A 23,086-nucleotide genomic window follows, 5' to 3' on the forward strand; every position below is an offset into this window, starting at 1 on the left:
AACAAGCTCGTCGTATATGTGTATGTGTGTGTGTTTGTCCCCCCCAACATCGCTGACAACCGATGCTGGTGTGTTTACGTCCCCATAACTTAGCGGTTGGCAAAAGAGACCAATAGAATAAGTACTAGGCTTACAAAGAATAAGTCCTGGGGTTGATTTGCTCGACTAAAGGTGGTGCTCCAGTATGGCTGCAGTCAAATGACTGAAACAAGTAAAGGAATAAAGACTTCGAAGTCAGCATCAACAACATTTTTGTATAAAAATAAATAAATATATATATATATTTAAGTCAGAATATATGGATTTGAGTGCTCCAGTAGTACTCATAAAAAAGCTCCTTAATGTATCGTTGTGCACACCATGATACAAGAGAAAAGGATAACAAGTGTATATAGTCATAAATGACAGAAATATTTAGATGAACATTTATTTAACAATAACAAAAATCCTAATGTAACAACAGTGCTGAGTTGTCAAACATTTAAACCAAATTTTCTCAAAACAACGTGTCCGACTGTCCCATAGGCCTCCCCTTTGAGAAACACTGATTTAACCTAAATTTGAGACACCAGCAAAAGAAGAAATAAAGATAGACTTTATTTCTATTCCAAAGGAAAGCGATTTTATTCACACAAATATGCAACCGAAGAGTTTAAAGTATCAGTAATGATAAGGCTTTTGACTGGGAGAAGGGCTTTATCGATTGCATTCTCACCTGGAATCGATTTTTGTAATTTTTTCAAGATTTATACACGCCCTGATACTGTCGGTGTCTACATATCAAATTTGAGTGCAATCGGATGGAGGATGCCCGAGATCCTAGAAAACAGACACACAGACAGACAGGACGGATTTTATATAATAGATATAAGAGTTCAGGGTTCAAGTTAATCAGGTATTTAAATCATAAAGCATGGGACAGGTTAATTTAAAGGAATTGTGTATATTATGAAAGCATAGGAACACATTCTTACATACTGATATATAGACGGATAATTATTCCAGTTGTGTATACAATCAACTGCAGCTGACTGAGTAGCTTATGAATCCCAAGGCTGTATTTAGGAATACAAACTGCATCAATTGTACAACACTAAATAGGCTTGGGATCCACACTAATAGCAGGTTCCAAATAACGTGAATAACGTATAAAAATAACAGCTGGATAATGGTTCATTCACCACAGCTGTTTCCAACGAATTTTTTTTAATGATTAACAAGGATGTTACATAATGTGAAAAGAAAAAAACCTTTTCATCAGGGGAATATAAGCAAATTATACATTTAAAACATTCCAAATGTCACCAGTTTGTGCTGCTTCATTATTCCCTGACTAGTAAAGCTGTAGTGAATGAACCATTATCCATCTGTTGTTTTGTATATATATATATATATATATATATATATATATATACATTACACATATATATATATATATATATATATACATTATACATACATACATACATATAATTAAATTTAATGTTTAACTGAGTGATTTTAGTATATTTAATGTTTATATAATTTAGTGATTTTTAGAATAATATTGATTATAATATCTTTAAATTCTTTCTATGTGATTTCATCATCATCATCATCATCGTTTAGCATCCATTTTCCATGCTAGCACGGGTTGGATGGTTCGACCGGGGTCTGGGAAGCCAGAAGGCTGCACCAGGCCCAGTCTGATCAGGCAATGTTTCTACGGCTGGATGCCCTTCCTAACGCCAACCACTCCGTGAGTGTAGTGGGTGCTTTTTACGTGCCAGGCAAGGCTAGCAAACAGTCACGATCGGATGGTGCTTTTTACATGCCACTGGCACAAATTTCTTTCACTATCAATTGAATTACTTAATAGAGGTTATTTCTCTTAATTATATATATACACACACAAACACACACACATATATATATATACAGAGGAGTCGAGTGTAATCCATAGGCAGGAAAGGTGCAGCTGAAGTGTAGAAAGTCCAGTAGAAGTTCCTGAGTGATGAGAGGAGATGGATCAACTGGTGTGACCACGTGACTGTGTAACATATGGAGAGAATTCACAAAAAACAAAAGACGAAGACAGGTGGTATAGACAACAAACAGATGCAGGTGTGGCTGTGTGGTAAGTAGCTTGCTAACCAGCCACATGGTTCCGGGTTCAGTCCCACTGCGTGGCATCTTGGGAAACTGTCTTCTGCTATAGCCTCGGGCCGACCAATGCCTTGTGAGTGGATTTGGTAGATGGAAACTGAAAGAAGCCTGTCGTATATATGTATATATATATGTGTGTGTGTTTGTGTGTCTGTGTTTGTCCCCCTAGCATTGCTTGACAACCGATGCTGGTATGTTTATGTTCCCGTCACTTAGCGGTTCAGCAAAAGAGACCGATAGAATAAGTACTGGGCTTACAAAGAATATGTCCCGGGGTTGATTTGCTCGACTAAAGACGGTGCTCCAGCATGGCCACAGTCAAATGACTGAAACAAGTAAAAGAGTAAAGAGAGATGTATTAGTATAAATCTCAGGAAGTGAAAAATTTGTTAATGTTTCGAGCCTACACTCTTCCACAGAGAGGAATTTTCTCTCCTGTTTCTTTCTGTGTTCTTTTCTGTGGAAGAGTGTAAGCTTGAAACATTAAAAACTTTTTCACTTCCCAAGCATTATACTAATACATCTGTTTGTTGTCAACAGCACCTATCTTTGACTTTTGTTTTTTTGTGAATTCTCCCTATACATATATATATATATGACACTTGTATTTGCTGCAATATTTGCAGCTTTTAATAAAGCTTGTCTTCGTATGAAACAATTGTACTGAAAAACTAATCCATTCTTGTTGCTTTTTTCTTGTTTATAATCACCCCACATTATTGTATGGTTAATACCATATAGTTTTCTGGTGCATCTAAGTTAAGTACCCCATTCAAGTGAATTCAATAGAACTCACTTGAATCTTAATTGTTTTTACTATATATATATATATATATACACACACACACATCAAAATAAGCAACAAGGATATCCAGAGGTAATCACCTTATTTTGAAATTGTATAGATGATGATGATGAATACCGTACTAAATTCTGGAGCCTCAACTGAAGTGAATCTAAATTTTTACTTATATATACACATACACACACACACACATATATATATACTTTTACTTGTTTCAGTCATTTGGCTGCAGCCACACTGGAGCACCAAATCAACCCCAGAACTTATTCTTGGTAAGCCTAGTACTTATCCTATCAGTCTCTTTTGCTGAACCACTAAGTTACGGGGACATAAACATCAGTTGTCAAGCGATGGTGGAGGGACAAATACAGACACACAAATACATACATACAAACATAAACAAAGTTAATGGAAAAAAGGGATATTAATTAATTAATTATTTACTTTTATATCTATATAGATAAATACTAATATTTATATTTACCAATATGACAATTTCAAGTGGTGTAACTAGGAACTTTCTCTTAAATTTTCTGACAGAGCTGTTTAACTAAGTAGATTGTACTTATTGATTAGTTAATTATTTAATTATAAATGGATATACTGTTGGTAAATCAGCTGAAATATATGTAGGATGTTTAATTTATTTAGTAATGTCTATATTTTATGAATTTTAGAGATATAAAAATAAATAAATAATATACCTTTTCTCCTTAGTTAACTTTGCTTTATATCCTCTGAACTTACATTAAGAAAAATCTAATTGTTGGATATGCTGTGTGTTCTTTGGTCCTCTTCTGAGAATTACATTATATCTACCTGGACTTATCTCCCAACTTTGATAATTATATATATCATCATCATCATCATCATCATTTAACATCTGCTTTCCATGCTAGCATGGGTTGGACGATTTGACTGAGTGCTGGCAAACCAGATGGCTGCACCAGGCTCCAATCTTGATCTGGCAGAGTTTCTACAGCTGGATGCCCTTCCTAACGCCAACCACCCTGAGAGTGTACTGGGTGCTTTTACGTGCCACCAGCATGAGGGCCAGTCAGGCAGTACTGGCAACGGCCACGCTCAAATAGTTCTTTTACGTGCCAACTGCACAGGAGCCAGGCCAGTGGCACTGGCAACGACCTTGCTCGAATACTTTTTCATGTGCCAGTGAGGCAACGCTGGTAACAATGCGACATTATATATATATATATATACACACATATGATAGGCTTCTTTTCAGTTTCCCTCAACCATATCTACTCACAAGGCTTTCCCAAGGTGCCACACAGTGGGACTGAACCCAGAACCATGTGGTTGGGAAGTAAGCTTCTTACCACATAGCCACTCCTGTGCCTATATATATATATATATATATATATATATGCATATAATTAAAGTCAAAATGAGGGTGAAAAAATTGGATATTAATTTAATAACATCAATTTAAACACCAGTGGCCTAGCATATAAAAGACTGAAATTCAGTAAATATTATTAATACACAACTATAAAAGAGAATCGACTATGTGGACGGTCTTACGCTAGATATAGATCCGCAAAGGGACTCAACCACTAAGAATTCTTAGTGGTTGAGTCCCTTTGCGGATCTATATCTAGCGTAAGAGCGTCCACATAGTGGATTCTCTGTTATAGTTGTGTATAAATATATATATATATAATATATATATATATCTATATATATATATATAATATATATATATATATGATGGGCTTCTTTTGGTTTCTGTCAACAAAATCCACCTACAAGGATTTTGTTGGACTGAGGCGATAGTAGAAGACACTTGCCTAAGCTACCACAGAGTGGGACTGAACCCAGAGCCATGGAATTGGGAAGCAAGTTTCTTACCATACAGCCTGCACATAAGATGAATCAAACATATAAAATATAAACAAAAAAAGAACAAAAATGTCAAAAGGACATAATTAATAAACGTATTAGATTGATGCTCAGGGAAGGTTTCAGATGGAAAAAAGAGGGTTTGACATTTCAAGCATTGCTCTTCATCAGAAAGAGGCAAAAAGAAAAAAGTATGGAGAGACTTTTGACTTGCTTGTTATCATACACTCACACACATCTGTGCCTTTCTGACAATTATCGGGAGTATTTAATTCTTGAATGTCCTAACACTGGATTACCTTTGAATTCTCTCAGCATACATCAATTTTGTAACTTTTTCTTTTGTTTTTATTCCTTTACATGTTTCAGCCATTTGACTGTGGCCATGCTGGAGCACCACCTTTAGTTGAATTAAATCGACCCCAGGGCTTATTCTTTGTAAGCCTAGTACTTATTCTATCGGTCTCTCTTGCCAAACCTAAACACACCAGCATTGGTTGTCAAGTGATTTTGGGGGGACAAACACAGACACACAACATATACACACACATATATATACATATATACGATGGGCTTCTTTCAGTTTCTGTCTACCAAATCCACTCACAAGGCTTTGGTCAGCCTGAAGCTGTTGTAGAAGACACTTGCCCAAGGTGCCATGCAGTGGGACTGAACCCGGAACCATGTGGTTCGTAAGCAAACTACTTACCACACAGTCACTCCTTATATTTTTTTAATCTTTTATTTGTTTCGTGTTTGGAAGAAGAAGTGGAGGAAGGGGAGAAGGAGGAGAATGAGGAAAGAGGGGAGGATGAAGAGGAAGACAAAGTGGAAGATGATGACGAAGAAGAAGAAGAGGATGAAAAAGAGACATGGAAGAGAGGACGAAGTGGATGATAAAGTGAAAAGTGAAGGGGAGGAAGAGAAGAAAGAAGAAGAATAGGAGAAAGGAGAGGAAGAGGAGAAAGAAGGGGAAGAGGAGAAAGCAGAGGAAGAGGAGAAAGAAGAGAAAGAGAAGAAAGAAATGGAAGAGGAGAAAGAAGTCGAAGAGGAGAAAGAAGGGGAAGAGGAGAAAGAAGACAAGAAGGAAAGGAAGAGGAGAAAAAGAGGAAGACGAGAAAGGAGAGGAAGAGGAGAAAGAAGGAGAAGAGGAGAAAGAAGTCGAAGAGGAGAAAGAAGGGGAAGAGGAGAAAGAAGTGGAAGAGGAGAAAGAAGGGGAAGAGAAGTAAGAAGACAAGGAGAAGGAAAGGAAGAGGAGAAAAAGAGGAAGACAAGAAACAAGAGGAAGGGGAGAAAGAAGAGGAAGAGGAGAAGAAAGGAAGAGGAGAAAGAGGAGAAAGAAGTCGAAGAGGAGAAAGAAGAAGAGAAAGAAGAGAAAGAGGAGAAAGAAGGAGAAGAGGAGAAGAGGAGAAAGAAGGAGAAGAGGAGAAAGAAGGAGAAGAGGAGAAAGAAGACAAGGAGAAGGAAAGGAAGAGGAGAAAAAGAGGAAGACAAGAAACAAGAGGAAGGGGAGAAAGAAGAGGAAGAGGAGAAAGAAGAGGAAGACTAGAAAGAAGAGGAAGACGAGAAAGAAGAGGAAGATGAGAAAGAAGAGAAAGAGGAGAAAGGAGAGGAAGAGGAGAAAGAAGAAGAGAAAGAAGAGAAAGAGGAGAAAGGAGAGGAAAAAGAAGAAGAGGAGAAAGAAGGGGAAGAGAGGAAAGAAGGGGAAGAGGAGAAAGAAGTGGAAGAGGGGAAAGAAGTGGAAGAGGGGAAAGAAGTGGAAGAGGGGAAAGAAGAGGAAGAGGGGAAAGAAGAGGAAGAAGAGAAAGAAGATGAAGTCAAGGAAGATGGGGAGAATGAAGATGAAGTGGAGGAAGAGAAGGGAGAGGGGAGGAGGGAAAGGAGGAAGAAGACAAGGAAGAGAGGAATATGAAGAGGAAGAGGAAGAGGGAGTGGAATAAGAGGAGGAGGAAGAAAAAATGAAGGAAGAGGACAAGGAAGAAAGGAGGATAAAGGGTAGAGGAAGAAGAGAAAGATGTGGAAGAGATGAAGGAAGAGGGAGAGGAAGAAGGTTCAGAGGAGAAGAAAGGAAGAGGATGGAGAAAAGAAATAGGGAAGAGGGAAAAGGGGGGAAATATGAAGGGACGGGTGCAGAGGGGTAAGGTGGACTGGCATGGCGGGGAAGTCTTTAGCGAAAATGTTGTGCTGCGCATATGAAAACTGTATTAAAAATTATAAAGATTTCCTTCGCTAATTAAATACCGTTTCCCTTTAATTTAATATCCACAGACTGCCCGCCCTACCCACCCCCACCACCACATTCACAGCAATTCGTCCTGCTCTCCCCCACAGCTCACACCCACCTCCCCTGCTGCAGCACCCGTACAAACCCAGGCCACCATTACCTCCCCCCACACCTACACCACCAGCCCCATAACCATCCTCCAAGCCTGTATCCCACCATTCAGCTAGTCACTTTATTTTGTCCTCCAGTCACTGTTCCCCCACCACCACCATCTTCCCACTCCACCCCCCTGCGCCTCCACCTCCTCCACCTCTCCCACCCCCTGCCAGTAACAATCCACCAACAGCTCGCCAGACAATCATCCATCCACTCACTACCAACACAACCATCAATACCACCACCAACAACGACATCGCCAATACCACTAGAAACACCACCGCCAATACTACAACCATCACCGTCATCAACACCACCACTATCAACAACATCACCAACACCACTATCACCACCATCACCACCATCACCATCTCCACAGTGACCACCAACACCAGCACCACAACTACCTCCATCCCCACCACTACCCTCATCACCATTGCAACCAACACCACCACTATCACCACCATCTCCATAGCTACCACCGACACCATCACCATCTCCACAGTGACCACCAACACTAGCACCACCACTATCCCCATCCCCACCACCACCACCACCAACACCATTGCAACCAACACCACCATCATCACCTTAACCACAACCACCCCCATCACCACAATGCTACCACCGAAACTACCACCAGCATCACCACCACCACCACCACCACCACTAACATCAGACACCAAACCACCAAGACCACACCACACCACACAGCTACTACCCGTCAGGCACCAATACGACCACGACCACCACCAACAACAGCAACACCAACACCATCCTTTCCCCTGATTGTATAAAAAGAAAAAATATTTTCTGTGTCTTTTACAAGTGACTGTCTCTTGGACTCCGTTAATCCCTTGCAATCACCCTCCTCATTTGATGCCAACCATCCTCCACCATTCCCTAGCGTCTCCCTCATCCTCCATCCTGAAGCCTACCTTATTTCTTGCCTTCTGTGTCACTAACTTTACTGTAAAATGTCTTCGGGCTTGTATTAATGGCTTGGACAATTTTTCGAGCTATTTCTTTGTAACCTTATTTAATTGTTGTTCCAGCACGACCACCACCGATAACAACTGACTGACAAAATACCTCACCAACCAACTATGCAGCCAACCAACTAACGAACACTAACACTGACTCTAATACCACCACCACTACTACTACAACAACTGCTACCATCATCACAAAAATCACCACCATTTCTACTACCACCACCACCACTATAACTACCACTACCACCACAAACACTACTATTATCACCACCCCACTAACACTAGTACCATCATCACAACCACTATTCCACCACTATTATTAACACCGCCATCTCCTCCATTAAGGAAATTGTTTCTCTATGTCATCATGAGATCGAATTCATATTACAGCTTAATTTCTCTTAAACCACACCTAGATAAGCGAGCAATACATGAGATAATGTAGAATTAGAAACAGAAAAAATATTCTGGATGGTCATGCAGTGTTTTCTACTGTAGCCCTGTGAGTAAATTTGCTTTGCAAGTAAATTTGGTAGATAGAAACTGAAAGGAAGCCCATCATATATATATGTATATATATTGCTCATACTGAGTTGCGAACACCAGATATCATCATCATCATCATCGTTTAACGTCCGTTCTCCATGCTAGCATGGGTTGAAATACATACACACATATGCAAACATGTATATATACACACACACATCATCATATCATCATCATCATTGTTTAACATCCGCTTTCCATGCAGGCATTGGTTGGATGGTTTGATTGAGGACTGGCAAGCCAGAAGGCTGCACCAGGCTCCAATCTGATCTGGCAGAGTTTCTTCAGCTGGATGCCCTTCCTAATGCCAACCACTCCAAGAGTGTTGTGGGTGCTTTTATGTACCTCCAGCATGAGGGCCAGTCAGGTGGTACTGGCATCAGCCATGTTCAAAAGTTGTGCTTCACCACCGCAACCCAGGTTTTCCTGGGTCTACTCTTCCACAGGTTCCCTCAACTGCTAGGGTATGACACTTTTTCACACAGCTGTCCTCATCCATTCGCAACACATGACCATACCAGTGAAGTCGTCTCTCTTTCACATCACATCTGATGCTTCTTAAGTCCAATTTTTCTCTCAGGGCACTTACACTCTTGTCATGTATGCACACTGACATTACACATCCAGGTAGGAGTTCTCTGAACTTTTGCCAGGCTATCCTTATTCTAGCAGCTACACTTTCAGAGCATCCACCCCTACTACTGACTTGGTCACCTTACATATATACATATATATATATATATATATATACACACACACACATATATATATATATCTATATAGATATATATATATATATATATATACATATAAATATAATATAAATATATACTTATATATACATATAAATATTAATATAAATATATACTTATATATACATAAATATAAATATAAATATATATGTGTGTGTGGGAATGAACTTTGCTTAGGATGTTCAAAGTGTTTTCATTACCCCCACGAAAATTTTAGTGGGTGTTCCCAAGCCAACAAAAGGTCCATATTAGATTTTTGAGAATTCATGCAATGAGATTGTAAATTGGGGATTTACAAAAGTATTTTAAGGGCCCCTGAAAAGTCTTTGTTTTAGATGTATGCATTGGTATGTATTACAAGAAACAGGTTTATGTCTTAAGTTCAGCCTGTATAGGAAAAGGGGTGAAATAAAAAATGGAATTTTGAAAGAAGGATCTATAAAACTAATTTTTAAATATCAGGGGTCCACCAGAAAAAAATAGTAATCAAAGGAGTCCATAAATAAAAAAATATGGTTGAGAAACTCTGCTCATCCTACCAGGGGCTTTACTCTCATTTCCTGCAACAGCTGTGGGTTAGAAGAGAACTCATGGCAAACCCTGTACCAGATGGTTGGATGTGACTGGGGAAAATCTCAGGAGGCTCAACATTACGTTGGAGGATGCTGAGGGGTTGGGATGGGACTGCCAGTGATGGAGATCACGAGAGGATCTGCATGATGACAAAGTTTCCTGCAATGAAAACAACTTGACACCATTTTATAACACTTTTTTATTTTTGCTTATCTTACCCTCAGAGAACAGTGTACTATATATATACAGATAGATAGATAGATAGATAGATAGATAGATAGATAGATAGATAGATAGACAGACAGACAGACAGACAGACAGACTGACTGCCAGATGGACAGACGGACGGACGGACGGAAAGGACGGACGGACGGACGGACGAAAGGACGGACGGACGGACGGATGGATGGATAAAGCGAAAAATATACTATGATAAAATTCATTTTGTCATTGAATATTCTTATTTAACAATTGTTTTACAATTCAATAAATATGTATAAATAATAATTTTTTTTATTTATAATAAATAATAAATTACTTATATGTCTGTATTAATATATATACAACTGTTTAATTAATGCAGATATTAAGTTTGCTCATTAGGTTAAACGAATTCCATGTTTAAACAACATTTCAGCATATTTCAAAGTGCAGAGACAATTTAAGAAAAACAAAATTTAGATATGGAAGTCAATAAGAATAAAATTAATAGAAATTAATAAGATATTTTTCTCTAGAAGGGAAAGGAAATTTAGTAAGATATTAAAAGGTAAATATGTAGTGAATAATTTTGGTATAAGAAAAAGTTTGAATATAAAAGAATGAATAGGAAAATCAGGGCAATTCCATGCAAAAGGAGACAAAAACTGAAAAGTTATAATGAAACTGTGCTACCATGATTTATGTATTTTTATGTTCCCAGAAGCCAATAGGATTCAAAAAGCTAAAACCCAGGGCAGCCATATTGGATCCAAACAAGATGTCAATTTGATTGCTCAGACAAAAGGTAGGTATCCAGTTCCATCCTAGAAAAAAATTAACTTTCCATCTTGCAAAGATGCATTTTCAGGAAGAACTAGAGCAAGACTACAGTTTGGCAGTGTTATTTTTTGGAAGATTATCCTGCTTGTCTGCAAAATCAGAATTTACTGTGGCCATTAGAATCTGTTGCTTCAGTTATGTTTTGGAAGCACCATCCAACCAAAATGCAAATATATGGGAAATTACCACCTGTGTCATCTCTTGTGAAGGGTAGGAGAGTCCAGTTTACTGGACATTGGTGTAGAGCTGAAAAAGAGGTAATTTCTACTCTCCTCCACTGGAAGCCATCTACTCGCAATACCAGAGGGCGCACACTCTCCTACCCTGATGTAATCTCCAGAGATACAGGCATCCAGCAACAGGACCTCCGTAATGCTATGTTGGACCGTGAAGTCTGGCGCAACATGGTAAATTCCATTGTCTCGACCTCGGTCGAACAATGATGATGATGATGATTTTTAGTTTAGTCTACAAAACCCTAACAAATAATACTTTAAAAGAATGCAACCATTATGATATGCTGGGGTGGGATTTTATTCTTATACTCCAGGGGTTCTAAACCATTTTTTATCTATGAACCCCTTTGATTACTATTTTATTCTGGTGGACCCTCAAAGCCATTCGATGTTAAAAAACTAGTTTTATAGACACTTCTTTCAAGATTCCTTCATTGTTTTTCATGTATGAACTTGTGCAGAGAAAGAAACCTTGCTGTTTCTTGCAATACATGCAAAAACGTATGCTGCTATATATATATATATATATATATACTCTTTTACTCTTTTCAATCATTTGACTGTGGCCATGCTGGAGCACCGCCTTTAGTTGAGCAAATCGACCCCCGGGACTTATTCTTTGTAAGCCCAGTACTTATTCTATCGGTCTCTTTTGCCGAACTGCTAAGTAACAGGGACATAAACACACCAGCATCGGTTGTCAAGCAATGCTAGGGGGACAAACACAGACACACAAACACACACACGCATACATATATATATACGACGGGCTTCATTCAGTTTCCGTCTACCGAATCCACTCACAAAGCTTTGGTCGGCCCGAGGCTATAGTAGAAGACACTTGCCAAGGTGCCGCGCAGTGGGACTGAACCCAGAACCATGTGGTTGGTAAACAAGCTACTTACCACACAGCCACTCCTGTGCCTATATATATAAAATACAAAATACAAAATGGGACAAGAACGCAAAACATCCAGACAACTAAGTGATACAAAAATGGACAACAAAACATCCAGATAGATGATACAAAATAAAACACAGGGACGGGTCATTCGAAGCTTTCTATCTTCAGGAGTTTGCGAGTTCAATTCCTTTACTGAACAGTACAAAGAGATGAAGTGTCACAAGCTTTGGATAAGTTCTTATTTTATATTTTACTTGTTTCAGCTATTAGACTGCGACCATGCTGGAGCATCTCCTTGAAGAATTTATAGTTAAATGAATTGACCCCAGGATTTCTTTTCCTTGTAAACGTGGTACTTATTCCATTGATCATTTTTGCCAAACTGCTGTTATAGGGACATAAACACACCAACACTGGTTGTCAAACAGTGGTGGGAGACAAAGACACACAACGGGCCTCTTTCAGTTTTTGCCTTCAAAATGCACTCACAAGGCTTTGGTCAGCCTGAGGCTATAGTAGAAAACATTTGTCCAAGGTGCCACCACAGTGGGACTGATCTCAGAACCATGTGGTTAGGAAGCAAGCCTCTTACCACACAGCAATGTCTATTTGTGATAATAAACTATTAGGGTATATTGTCTCTTGTTGTCCTGGTAACATTCATTCCACTAAGTTTGCATATTTTTAATTGGATTAAGATATTTTGTGACGCCCACGATTTTAGTACCACCACCCCACTGGGTCAACAGGTTTGCCTTGTGCATGGCACCCGCCCTGGCTGCTGTTTCCTACTTTTACTACCCCCAGGGATCAGTAAGATTGCCTCGTGCATAACACCAGCCCCTGATGCAAGTTTGTCTTTTGTTTCCAATAATTAAAAATAGATTTAAATCAATGAAAAACACGTAAAAATGTTACATCAAAGAGGTGTTACCATTGCTGGTTCAATGGTAACACGTCTCTCTTTTACAGCTCTCAAAAAGTAACATTTATTGATTTGTCCCATAGTTTCATTTTGGTCGATCACTTTAAACTGTATTAAAATAAAATGTAACACATAAAAAATTGACTAACATGTTGATGGATTTAAAAATCAATAGCAAAAATCAATAAGGTCTTCATTGATGCTTCTACTTTACTCTGAGTTTGTATTTGTTAGAATACAGTTCGTTGCTGTTACCATGGCTGTGAAGAGAAAAGGGACCCTGTTGGGAATTGAACTGAGAAATGAGATTTTACAGTGTCTGGAATGGTGCTGTAAACATATCAATGATTGCATAACAGAGCAGCATTTGATTGATTATAAATCGCTATGGCATAGGAGTGGCTGTGTGGTAAGTAGCTTGCTTACAACCACATAGTTCCGGGTTCAATCCCACTGCATGGCAAGTGTCTTCTACTATTGCCTCAGGCCGACCAAAGCATTGAGTGGATTTTGTAGACAGAAACTGAAAGAAGCCCATCATATATATGTATGTGTATATATATATATATATATCTATAGATATAGATAGGGCGTAGGAGTGGCTGTGTGTTAAGTAGCTTGCTTGGCTCCGGGTTCAGTCCCACTGTGCGGCACCTTGAGCAAGTGTCTTCTACTATAGCCTCAGGCTGACCAAAGCCTTGTGTGTGGATTTCATAGACGGAAACTGAAAGAAGCCTGTCGTATATATATGTGTGTGTGTTTGTGTTTGTCACCTCAGCATCACTTGACAACCGATGCTGGTGTGTTTACGTCCCCGTAACTTAGCGGTTCGGCAAAAGAGACCGATAGAATGAGTACTAGGTTTACAAAGAATAAGTCCTGGAGTTGATTTGCTTGACTAAAGGCGGTGCTCCAGCATGGCCACAGTCAAATGACTGAAACAAGTAAAAGAGTAAAGAGTGAATTCTTTTAGTTTTTTTACTTGGTCTCCCTTATTAAACTGCAGCCATGCTGGGGCACCATCTGCAGAGTTGAAGTGCAAATCCTACCTCAGCCCTTTTTTTTTTGTCAGCTTTTATCACATGAGGAAGAAATGTGCTTTGCTCAAGAATATAACACACCGCTCTGTCTAGAAATCGAACCTATGGTCTGACAGTCATAAGTGCAACACTCTAACCACAAGGGGAACAACAAAAATCAGAGTGATGACTTCTTTTATCTTTTACTCATTTCTCTGATTAGACTGTGGCCATGCTGGGGCACTATTTGCTGGGTCAGAGTGCAAGTTCTACCTCATCCGCTTTTAGTCACATTTTACAACATGAAGAGGAAATTGAACCCACTGTTTGACAATTGTGAGTGTAATACCCTAACCACTACGCCACAACAAAACTCAGAATGATGCCTTACATCTTTTATCTGTTCCTTATTTCCGTCACTAGATTGTGGCCATGCTGGGGCACTGCATTGAAGGGTTTAGTCAAACAAACTAACCCCAATATTTTTTTATTCTATTACTCATTTATCTGTTTCTTGTTTCAGTCATTTTGACTGTGGCCATGCTGGAGCACCACCTTTAGTTGAACTAATCGATCCCAGGACTTATTCTTTGTAAGCTTAGTACTTATTCTATCAGTGTCTTTTGCCAAACCACTAAGTTACTGGGAAGTAAACACACCAACATCGATTGTCAAGCGATGGTGAAGGGACAGACACAACACACAAATATATGCATATATATATATATATATATATATATATATATATATATATATATATATATATATGTATATATATATATATATTATATATATAACAAAAGAGGGGTTGTATTTCCATGCAGGAAAAATATAGGCCAATTTGTTGCTGAAAATGCACCTAAATTTGAAAGTCTTGTAATTGTTTTTAAATACATTTATTTACATATATACCAAACTAAGTTTCAACAATATTTCTTGTTTATCAGTGGTAAAAATTTAAAATTATAAATTTAAAATTTCAATGTTTACAAGTTTAAATGTTCATAACAGTCAATAATATGAAAAAGGTGGATCATCAAAGTTTCAGTTAAGAGGGAGAAAAACAAGGGAGAAATGAAGATAGTAAAAAAAGGGGTTTGGTTTACAGTTTCTGTGATTCTCTTTCTGTCATGTGCAGGGACTTTCGCTTGTAATGGCATTTTTGGAATCTGGTGTATTTATAATTTTTTCTGTGAACGGATCTGATTTTTGATGAGTTAAAGTATTGGTGATGTCTTGTTTCCCTGGTGGCCAAGTTTGTCATTCTGCCTGGTTGGCTTTCCTGTGGGGAACAATCATCAGCCGTTCCAGTTGGTTCATTGCGGGCTGGCAGAAACGTTAGCACGCCGGGCGAAATGCATAGTCGTATTTCGTCTGCCGTTACGTTCTGAGTTCAAATTCCGCCGAGGTCAACTTTGCCTTTCATCCTTTCGGGGTCGATAAATTAAGTACCAGTTACACACTGGGGGTTAATGTAATCGACTTAATCCCTTTGTCTGTCCTTATTTGTCCCCTCTGTGTTTAGCCCCTTGTGGGTAGTAAAGAAATACATTCTCTTAAAGGGTCATTTTTGTTGTATTTGCTGAAGTTTGGTTTTAATCAGAGGTAAAATTTAATTGGTCTAGAGTTGGGTGATGTTAGCAACTGGTGTTTGTAATATTTCATTGGTCTAGAGTGAGGTGACATCAGCAACTGGTGTTTGTATGGTGATTTGGAGTTGCAGTTTCGAAACACACATGGAAAACTATTACTAAAGTTTTTTAAATTATGTCTGTTGTATCTGGTTGTTTTCTTTTGTGGAGAAATTGGGTTCTCTTTTCCTTTTTCTCTTTAGTACTTTCCCTTCTTTCTAAAGGATATTCAGCTGTGGTTTATATTTTTTAATGAGCATGATTTCCTCATTTAAATGGAATTGGGTCGAAGTGTTTCCAGTGCATTGATACAGAGGGAAGATTTGGTATTTCGGGTTTATGTTTGTAGGGCATTAGTCAACGGAATGTTCCTGGTCATGAGGTCCTGGATTTTGTTACCTGTGTACTGTTAGTCTGTCCCTCAAGGTCAAACTAGTTTGACCTATGTAGTCTCCACCATGCCCTCTACATTTGAAAATATAGATTAAGTTCTTTGAAGCACAGGTGAAGTGATTTTTTAATGGTAAAAGTTTGTCCTGATTTAAATTTGCATGTTGAGCCATCTAAGAGGAAGATACAGGTTCTGCAGTTAGGGCAGTTGCACTTTTTGACTAGTGGGGTTGTTTTTTGGTGGGTAATTTGGTGCTAGTAAGTAACTTTTTTAGGAATTGCAGTTGCCTCTTGTGTTTTTTTTACATGTATGTGTGTATGCAGATGAGTGTATCTGTTTGAGTGTATGAGAGTGTCTGAGTTTATATGCATGTACTCTTTTAATATGAATGCATATGTATGTGTTTGTGTTCATGTGTATGTATGATAGTGCCTGTGAATGTAAGTATGCATGTGTGTGTGTGAATGATTTGGTTTGGTGGAAAGGTTTATATGCATTCGGTGTCCCCAGACCCAGTAAGACCCATGTGGTCAACACTTCCATTCTTCCACTTGAACAGATGAAATTTCACCGTAGCCTTGCCATAGCAAAAATATTTGCAGTAGGAGATTCTAGTGGGATGATATTTTGTGGAAGAAGGAATAGCTAGATGAAGTGGTCAGAAGTGTACAGGGTATAGTTTGACCTTTCCATGAAACCCTGGCGTCACAACAGTTCCCAGGGACTCCAAAAAATAATATGATTGATATACTTGATATTTCTCTTGAAAGATGAAATTTGATGCCAGGCCAGCTGCAGCAAAAACATATGCAATAAAGATTAAGAGATTCCAGTGGGATGTCATTCTGGGAAGAAGGAGCAGCTAGATAAAGTGATCAGAGGTAGAGTGTGGTGTATATTCCCATAGACTAATGCACTACAAGCAATGTTGATGTCACAATGGTTCCCAAGAACTCTAAGACTAATGTCATCAATGCATTTGAGAGTCTTCTTGATGAGATGAATTTTGATGCCAGGCCAGCTGGAGCAAAATTATATGCAACAGTGAATAAGAAGTTATAGTGGGATGTCTTTCTGGGGAAGAAGGAACAGCTAGATGAAGTGGCCAGAGGTATAGTTTCGCCTTGGTTCCAAGGAATTACAAGATGAATGTGGTCAATGTTCCCCATGAACAAATGTGCCTCACCCTATATACATATTTTTGGCCATTTCTTTTTTGGATCTAGTCTATATTCTCTCAAAGCACCACCATTTCCTTAAAAAAGAGCTAAAACCAAAAACATCCCCCTTCTCTCTCTCCCCATGTGTCTTTCTGCATGTATGTATGTATTTATGCATGCAGCCATGAATGTATGCATCTGTGTATGTACATATATTCACGTATGTATTTATGTTTCTGTACATACGCATGTGTGTATATATATATATATATGTATGTATATATGGATGTATGCATGTATGTATTTACATTTCTGTGTATGTACATATATGTATGAACATATTTATGCATCTATATATGTGTGTATGCATGTATGTATATATACAAATATATAAATATATATATATATATATATATATATGCTTACATATAAAAATTCATAGATGAATGTTTAAACATATATTTCTTTATAAATCTTTATATAAAAATGTGTGTGTGTATATGTACATATATACATATATGCACATACCCCTCCTCCAACATTCAAATTAAGCTCATTGTTATGCCTCTCTCTGTCATAATCTATTATCATCATCATCATCATAATCATCATCATTATTATTATTATTATTATTATTATTATTATTATTATTATATTATTCATATATGTTGCTCCACCCCTCGTCTTCTACCTCCTTGCTCTCCCCTCCCCACCCCCACTCCTGCATCTCCACCCTTCACCATCCACCCTAGTGTGTCTCATATTTGCTTCTTCGGGCTATGGCATAGTTATATTTATGCAATAGCAGCAATAAAACTATCACAGTCTCTCCCACCACGACCACCACCATGATCACCATCATCAACATCAGTATCATCACTGCTATCACCACCATCACCACCACTATTATCATAATCACAAGTGCACCAGTACCATCAGCATCGCCATAACCATCACCAAAACTCTTCAAGCACCATGTCACTAACACCTATACCATCACCACTACCACCCAACTCTATTATTACTACACCACCACCAACTCTATTACCACAACACCACCACCAACTCTATTACCACAACAGCACCACTACAACCAGCAACATCAGCGACACTAACACTACTACTGTCACTGCCACAACAACACAGCTACCATACCGCTACCACCACAACTATACCACCATCTGTTTCAAACTTTCTAATCAAATCATATAAAGACTGAACAACTTTGTGAAATATTGGATCACTCTGACCCATCTCTGCACCCCACTTTCATTACACACACACACACACACATACACACACAAAGAAATGAGCATGGATGCACACCTATATATATATTGGGTTGTCTGGAAAGTTCTTGCCGATTTTTAAAGGAAAGAAAAAGGTCAATAAATACATTTTTAATCAACCAAATATGAACCATTTTGTTGCACAATGCGTCTCCATCTTTCCTTTAACTTGAAAATACCCTCTTCCCAGAATTGAGGGGGTTTCATGGCAAAGAATTCATCAAGGTATCTTTTTACGTCATCTGAAGGAGCAATATCTGGTGAATATGGAGGGTGGGGTAACTCATCCCAGCCGAGCTGCAGCAATTTTTGTCTGGTTCCCAAAGCATCAAGTGCCGAAAATGAACTTTCTTATCTTCCATTTTAAAGGGTTACAGAAATAACACAGGTTATTAGAACATAAACCTTCTTCCACGAAAAGATAGCTTAAACTCTGCTCTAAAGGGAGGTGTAGTCAAATCCTATTTTATGGACTCAACCATGTTCTAAAATAAGTCGAAAGGTAAGCTACTGTAAATCGGCATGAACTTTCCGGACAACCAAATACATATATTGACAGACACCTACATAGAGTCGGTATGGATGAATGACAGCGATTTGTCTGAGCTTGACAAATCTTCTCAAGTACAGCAAAATCGCTCCGTCTCCCGGTCCCTTGTCCTTCCCTCAGTGAGGCTCTGTCTCATGATTTATGCCTTCCTGGGTTTACCCATTCCAGAAGTTCTCTCCTGAATTAAAGTTTATGCAGCTGTCCTCACCCATATGCAATCACATGACCAAAGCAGTGCAGTCTTCTCTCTTGCACACAACATCTGATGCCACTTGCACCCATTTTTCCTTTTAAATCATTTATACTCTATTGCACATGCACACGCCATTCAAGAATTTGGACCTGGAGATCTCCATTTCCAGTGACTTCAAGGGCCACCTCCCAGTGGTGTCGGGTGTCAACGAAGAGCCCTCGACTACAACATGACGACCAAAGTTTTTTTTCCAAGGTCTGGGGTCTCCCGCCCTGAAGCCCTAGACCATCACCTAATCACCCTTACCCGTCTTGTTGCTTAACAACAACAACAACAGCACATACACACTGACAATAACCCATCCTGTGGTGCATGCCAGCTTCATTTCTTTCAAGCCTTTGCAAGTCCTCCGTAGTCAACCTATGGAGTTTCTACCAACATCCTTTTTACATATCGAAGGGACTTGTGAATTGTTTGTTTTCTGACTTAGTAGCTGTATGTACACAGGCATCATACAATCTGCCTTTCACTCTGTGCGAGATACTGCTACACCTCATATGTGTCCAGAGCTTGCATTGGGTACAACATATGGAGTTTCTACCAACACCCTTCCTAAATATTGAACAGAGCCATCTCCCTGAAGGGAATTGAGATTTGTCTGTTTTCCTACTTACTAGAACTTTGGTTTTTGCAGTGAGCTGGCAGAAACGTTAGCATGCCGGGCGAAATGCTTAGCAGTAGTTCGTCTGCCGTTATGTTCTGAGTTCAAATTCCGCTGAAGTCGACTTTGCCTTTCATCCTTTCGGGGTCGATAAATTAAGTACCAGTTACGCACTGGGGTTGATATTATTGACTTAATCCCTTTGTCTGTCCTTATTTGTCCCCTCTATGTTTAGCCCCTTGTGGGCAATAAAGAAATTACTAGAACTTTGGTTTTTGCTAAATTAACTCTAAGGCTCTTGGATTCCTGGCTTTGTTTCCATACCTGAAACTTCTTCTCTAGGACAAGTAGGGATTCTGCTATAAAAACAAGGCCATCAGTACAGAGGAGCTTCCAAGGGCAGCTAATTCCCTTAAGGCCTGGAGAACTATGATAAACAAGAGGAGGATGAGAACTGATCTTTGGTGAACCCCTACCTTTACACTGAAGTCATTGCTATACTCATTACCAACCTTCACCTTACAGGCAGCATCCCTGTACATGGCTTGTACAACTCTCACTAACTACTCATCTATCCCTAACTTTTACATTGACCACCAGACAAGGGAGCAGGGGACCCTGTCAAAGGCTTTCTCTGTGTGACAAATGTCAAGTACAGAGATTTATTTTTGGCTAAATACTTCTCTTGCAGTTGCCTAACCAGGAATATAGCATCAGTCATGCTCCTACCTGACACAAACCCAAACTACATCTCATCTCCGCTAACTCTCTTCCTAATTAATTGAGCCATGACCCTTTGTGTGACTTTCATCACCTGGTTCAGCAATTTGGTGCCTCTAAGTATTTCTGTTAAAGACATCAAGTTTGTCTTTGTAGCAGTTGACTATAATGCTGCTACACCAATCGATGGGTCTGACTCCCTCATAGACAACCTGATTAACTATATTGCTAACTAAGCTATATCCCCACCTCTGCCAGATATTTTAAGTATCTCAGGGGTGATTCCTGATGGGTTGCAGACTTTCCCTGTCTTCATATCCTTAATTGCTTTATCTTATGCACTGCCTTGCAATCTGAAAAACTTCAAATCTCTGGTCCTCATGCCACAGAAGATTGGCAAACTTCTTTTCTGCTTCTCCTTAGGGTAACATTGACCGCATTCATCTTGTAGTCCCTTGGAACTAAGGCGAAACTATACCTCTAGCCACTTCATCTAGCTGTTCCTTCTTCCCCAGAATGACATCCCACTATAACTTCTTATTCACTGTTGTATATATTGGGTTGTCCGGAAAGTTTGTGCCGATTTATAGCAGCTTACTTTTGCCTTATTTTGGAACATGGTTGAGCCCATAAAATAGGATTTGACTACACCTCCATTTAGAGCACAGTTTCTGATCCTCCTTGTCTCCTTGACTCCCTTCTGGTCCTCTGATCAGTTCCCTGCTACCACCATACTTCCAATTCTTCCAAGCCTGCTTTTTTTTTCTTTAATGGCCCATTAACTACCCTATTCAACCAGCAAGTCATCAGAGATCAAAACGAAACTTTGTACCAGCCACATATTTGGTCAGTGACCCTCAACAGGTCCCATAGGAATCTCCAGTTGTCTTCTACGTTATATGTCACAGCATTCTACTCTTTTTCATCAAATGCTTCAAGTAATATATCCCTAAATCTCTGACCATTCAAAATCCTTAAGCTTCCAGACCTTTGTTTTCATCACTGATTGTCTTCTTGTCTTCTGTTTGTATATAAACAGATCAAAAATGGAAGACAGACAAGTAAAACATTTTACGTTATTCAAGGATATTTACTTCATCATAAAGTCCACATAAAATATAAAGTTACTGTCTAGCAAATCCATTCATAGGTATTTGGTCAGCCTGGAGCTATAGCAGAAGACACTAGAGTAGAAGACACACAGTCAAACTGAACCCTGTACCATTCTGATTGGGAAGCAAACATCTTACCACTGGCCCATGCCTGCGCGCACACACTCATCAACATACATAAAAGAACATAGATATGTGTATGTGTATTTATATACAAACATACTTACATATATATATATAATTATTATATTATTATATGTATATATATATAGGTACATACATATGTATATATGTGTGTGTGTGTGTGTATATATATATATATATATATCAATGTACTTAGAACTATATATATATATATATATATACATATATGTACATAGAACTATATATATATATATGCATGAATAGGCATAAAATTATATATTTATGTAGATGTACTAGATATACTTACATATGTACATACACTTATATGCAAATAATTGTATATAAATTAACGTGTGTATATACATATATATACTCTTTTACTCTTTTACTTGTTTCAGTCATTTGACTGCGGCCATGCTGGAGCACCGCCTTTAATCGAGCAAATCGACCCCGGGACTTATTCTTTGTAAGCCCAGTACTTATTCTATCGGTCCCTTTAGCCGAACTGCTAAGTGACAGGGACGTAAACGCACCAGCATCGGTTGTCAAGCAATGCTAGGGAGACAAACACATACATATATACGACAGGCTTCTTTCAGTTTCCGTCTACCAAATCCACTCACAAGGCTTTGGTCGGCCCGAGGCTCTAGCAGAAGACACTTGCCCAAGATGTCACGCAGTGGGACTGAACCCGGAACCATGTGGTTGGTTAGCAAGCTACTTACCACACAGCCACTCCTGCGCCTATTATATGTATATGTATATTCACAAGTATATATAATCCTTTACATGTAAGTCTAAATCTGCATACATATACATCGTGTCTGTGTATATGTGTGGTTTCTATAATTTCAACAAAATAATTTTTAAATGTTTTTTTCCACATTCAAATCCTTCTCCTTCTTGTGGTCTTCATTCACTGATTCCAGACAATGCCAGCTTCCAGGTCATATTTTTTACCATTCCAATCTAGATACCAGATGCCAGAATTTTATATAGGCTGTGTAACCATGGTAACTCGGTTAATTTTATATAAACAAATAAATATACAGAT

The 23,086-nt window shown here is 38.7% G+C and overlaps 1 long non-coding RNA gene across 1 annotated transcript in view; it reads left to right on the plus strand.

Moving 5' to 3' along the window:
* The window catches only part of LOC118768181, a 21,353-nt gene extending 4,797 nt beyond the window's left edge, over window positions 1–16,556 (plus strand). Inside the window, exons 2-3 of the long non-coding RNA XR_005004035.1 lie at window positions 10,826–10,833; window positions 16,546–16,556. This is a non-coding gene — a long non-coding RNA (uncharacterized LOC118768181). The remainder of the gene's footprint in view (window positions 1–10,825; window positions 10,834–16,545) is intronic.
* The last annotated feature ends 6,530 nt before the right edge of the window (window positions 16,557–23,086 follow it).

Source organism: Octopus sinensis, linkage group LG27 (assembly GCF_006345805.1).
Source record: "Octopus sinensis linkage group LG27, ASM634580v1, whole genome shotgun sequence".
NCBI lineage: Eukaryota > Metazoa > Mollusca > Cephalopoda > Octopoda > Octopodidae > Octopus > Octopus sinensis.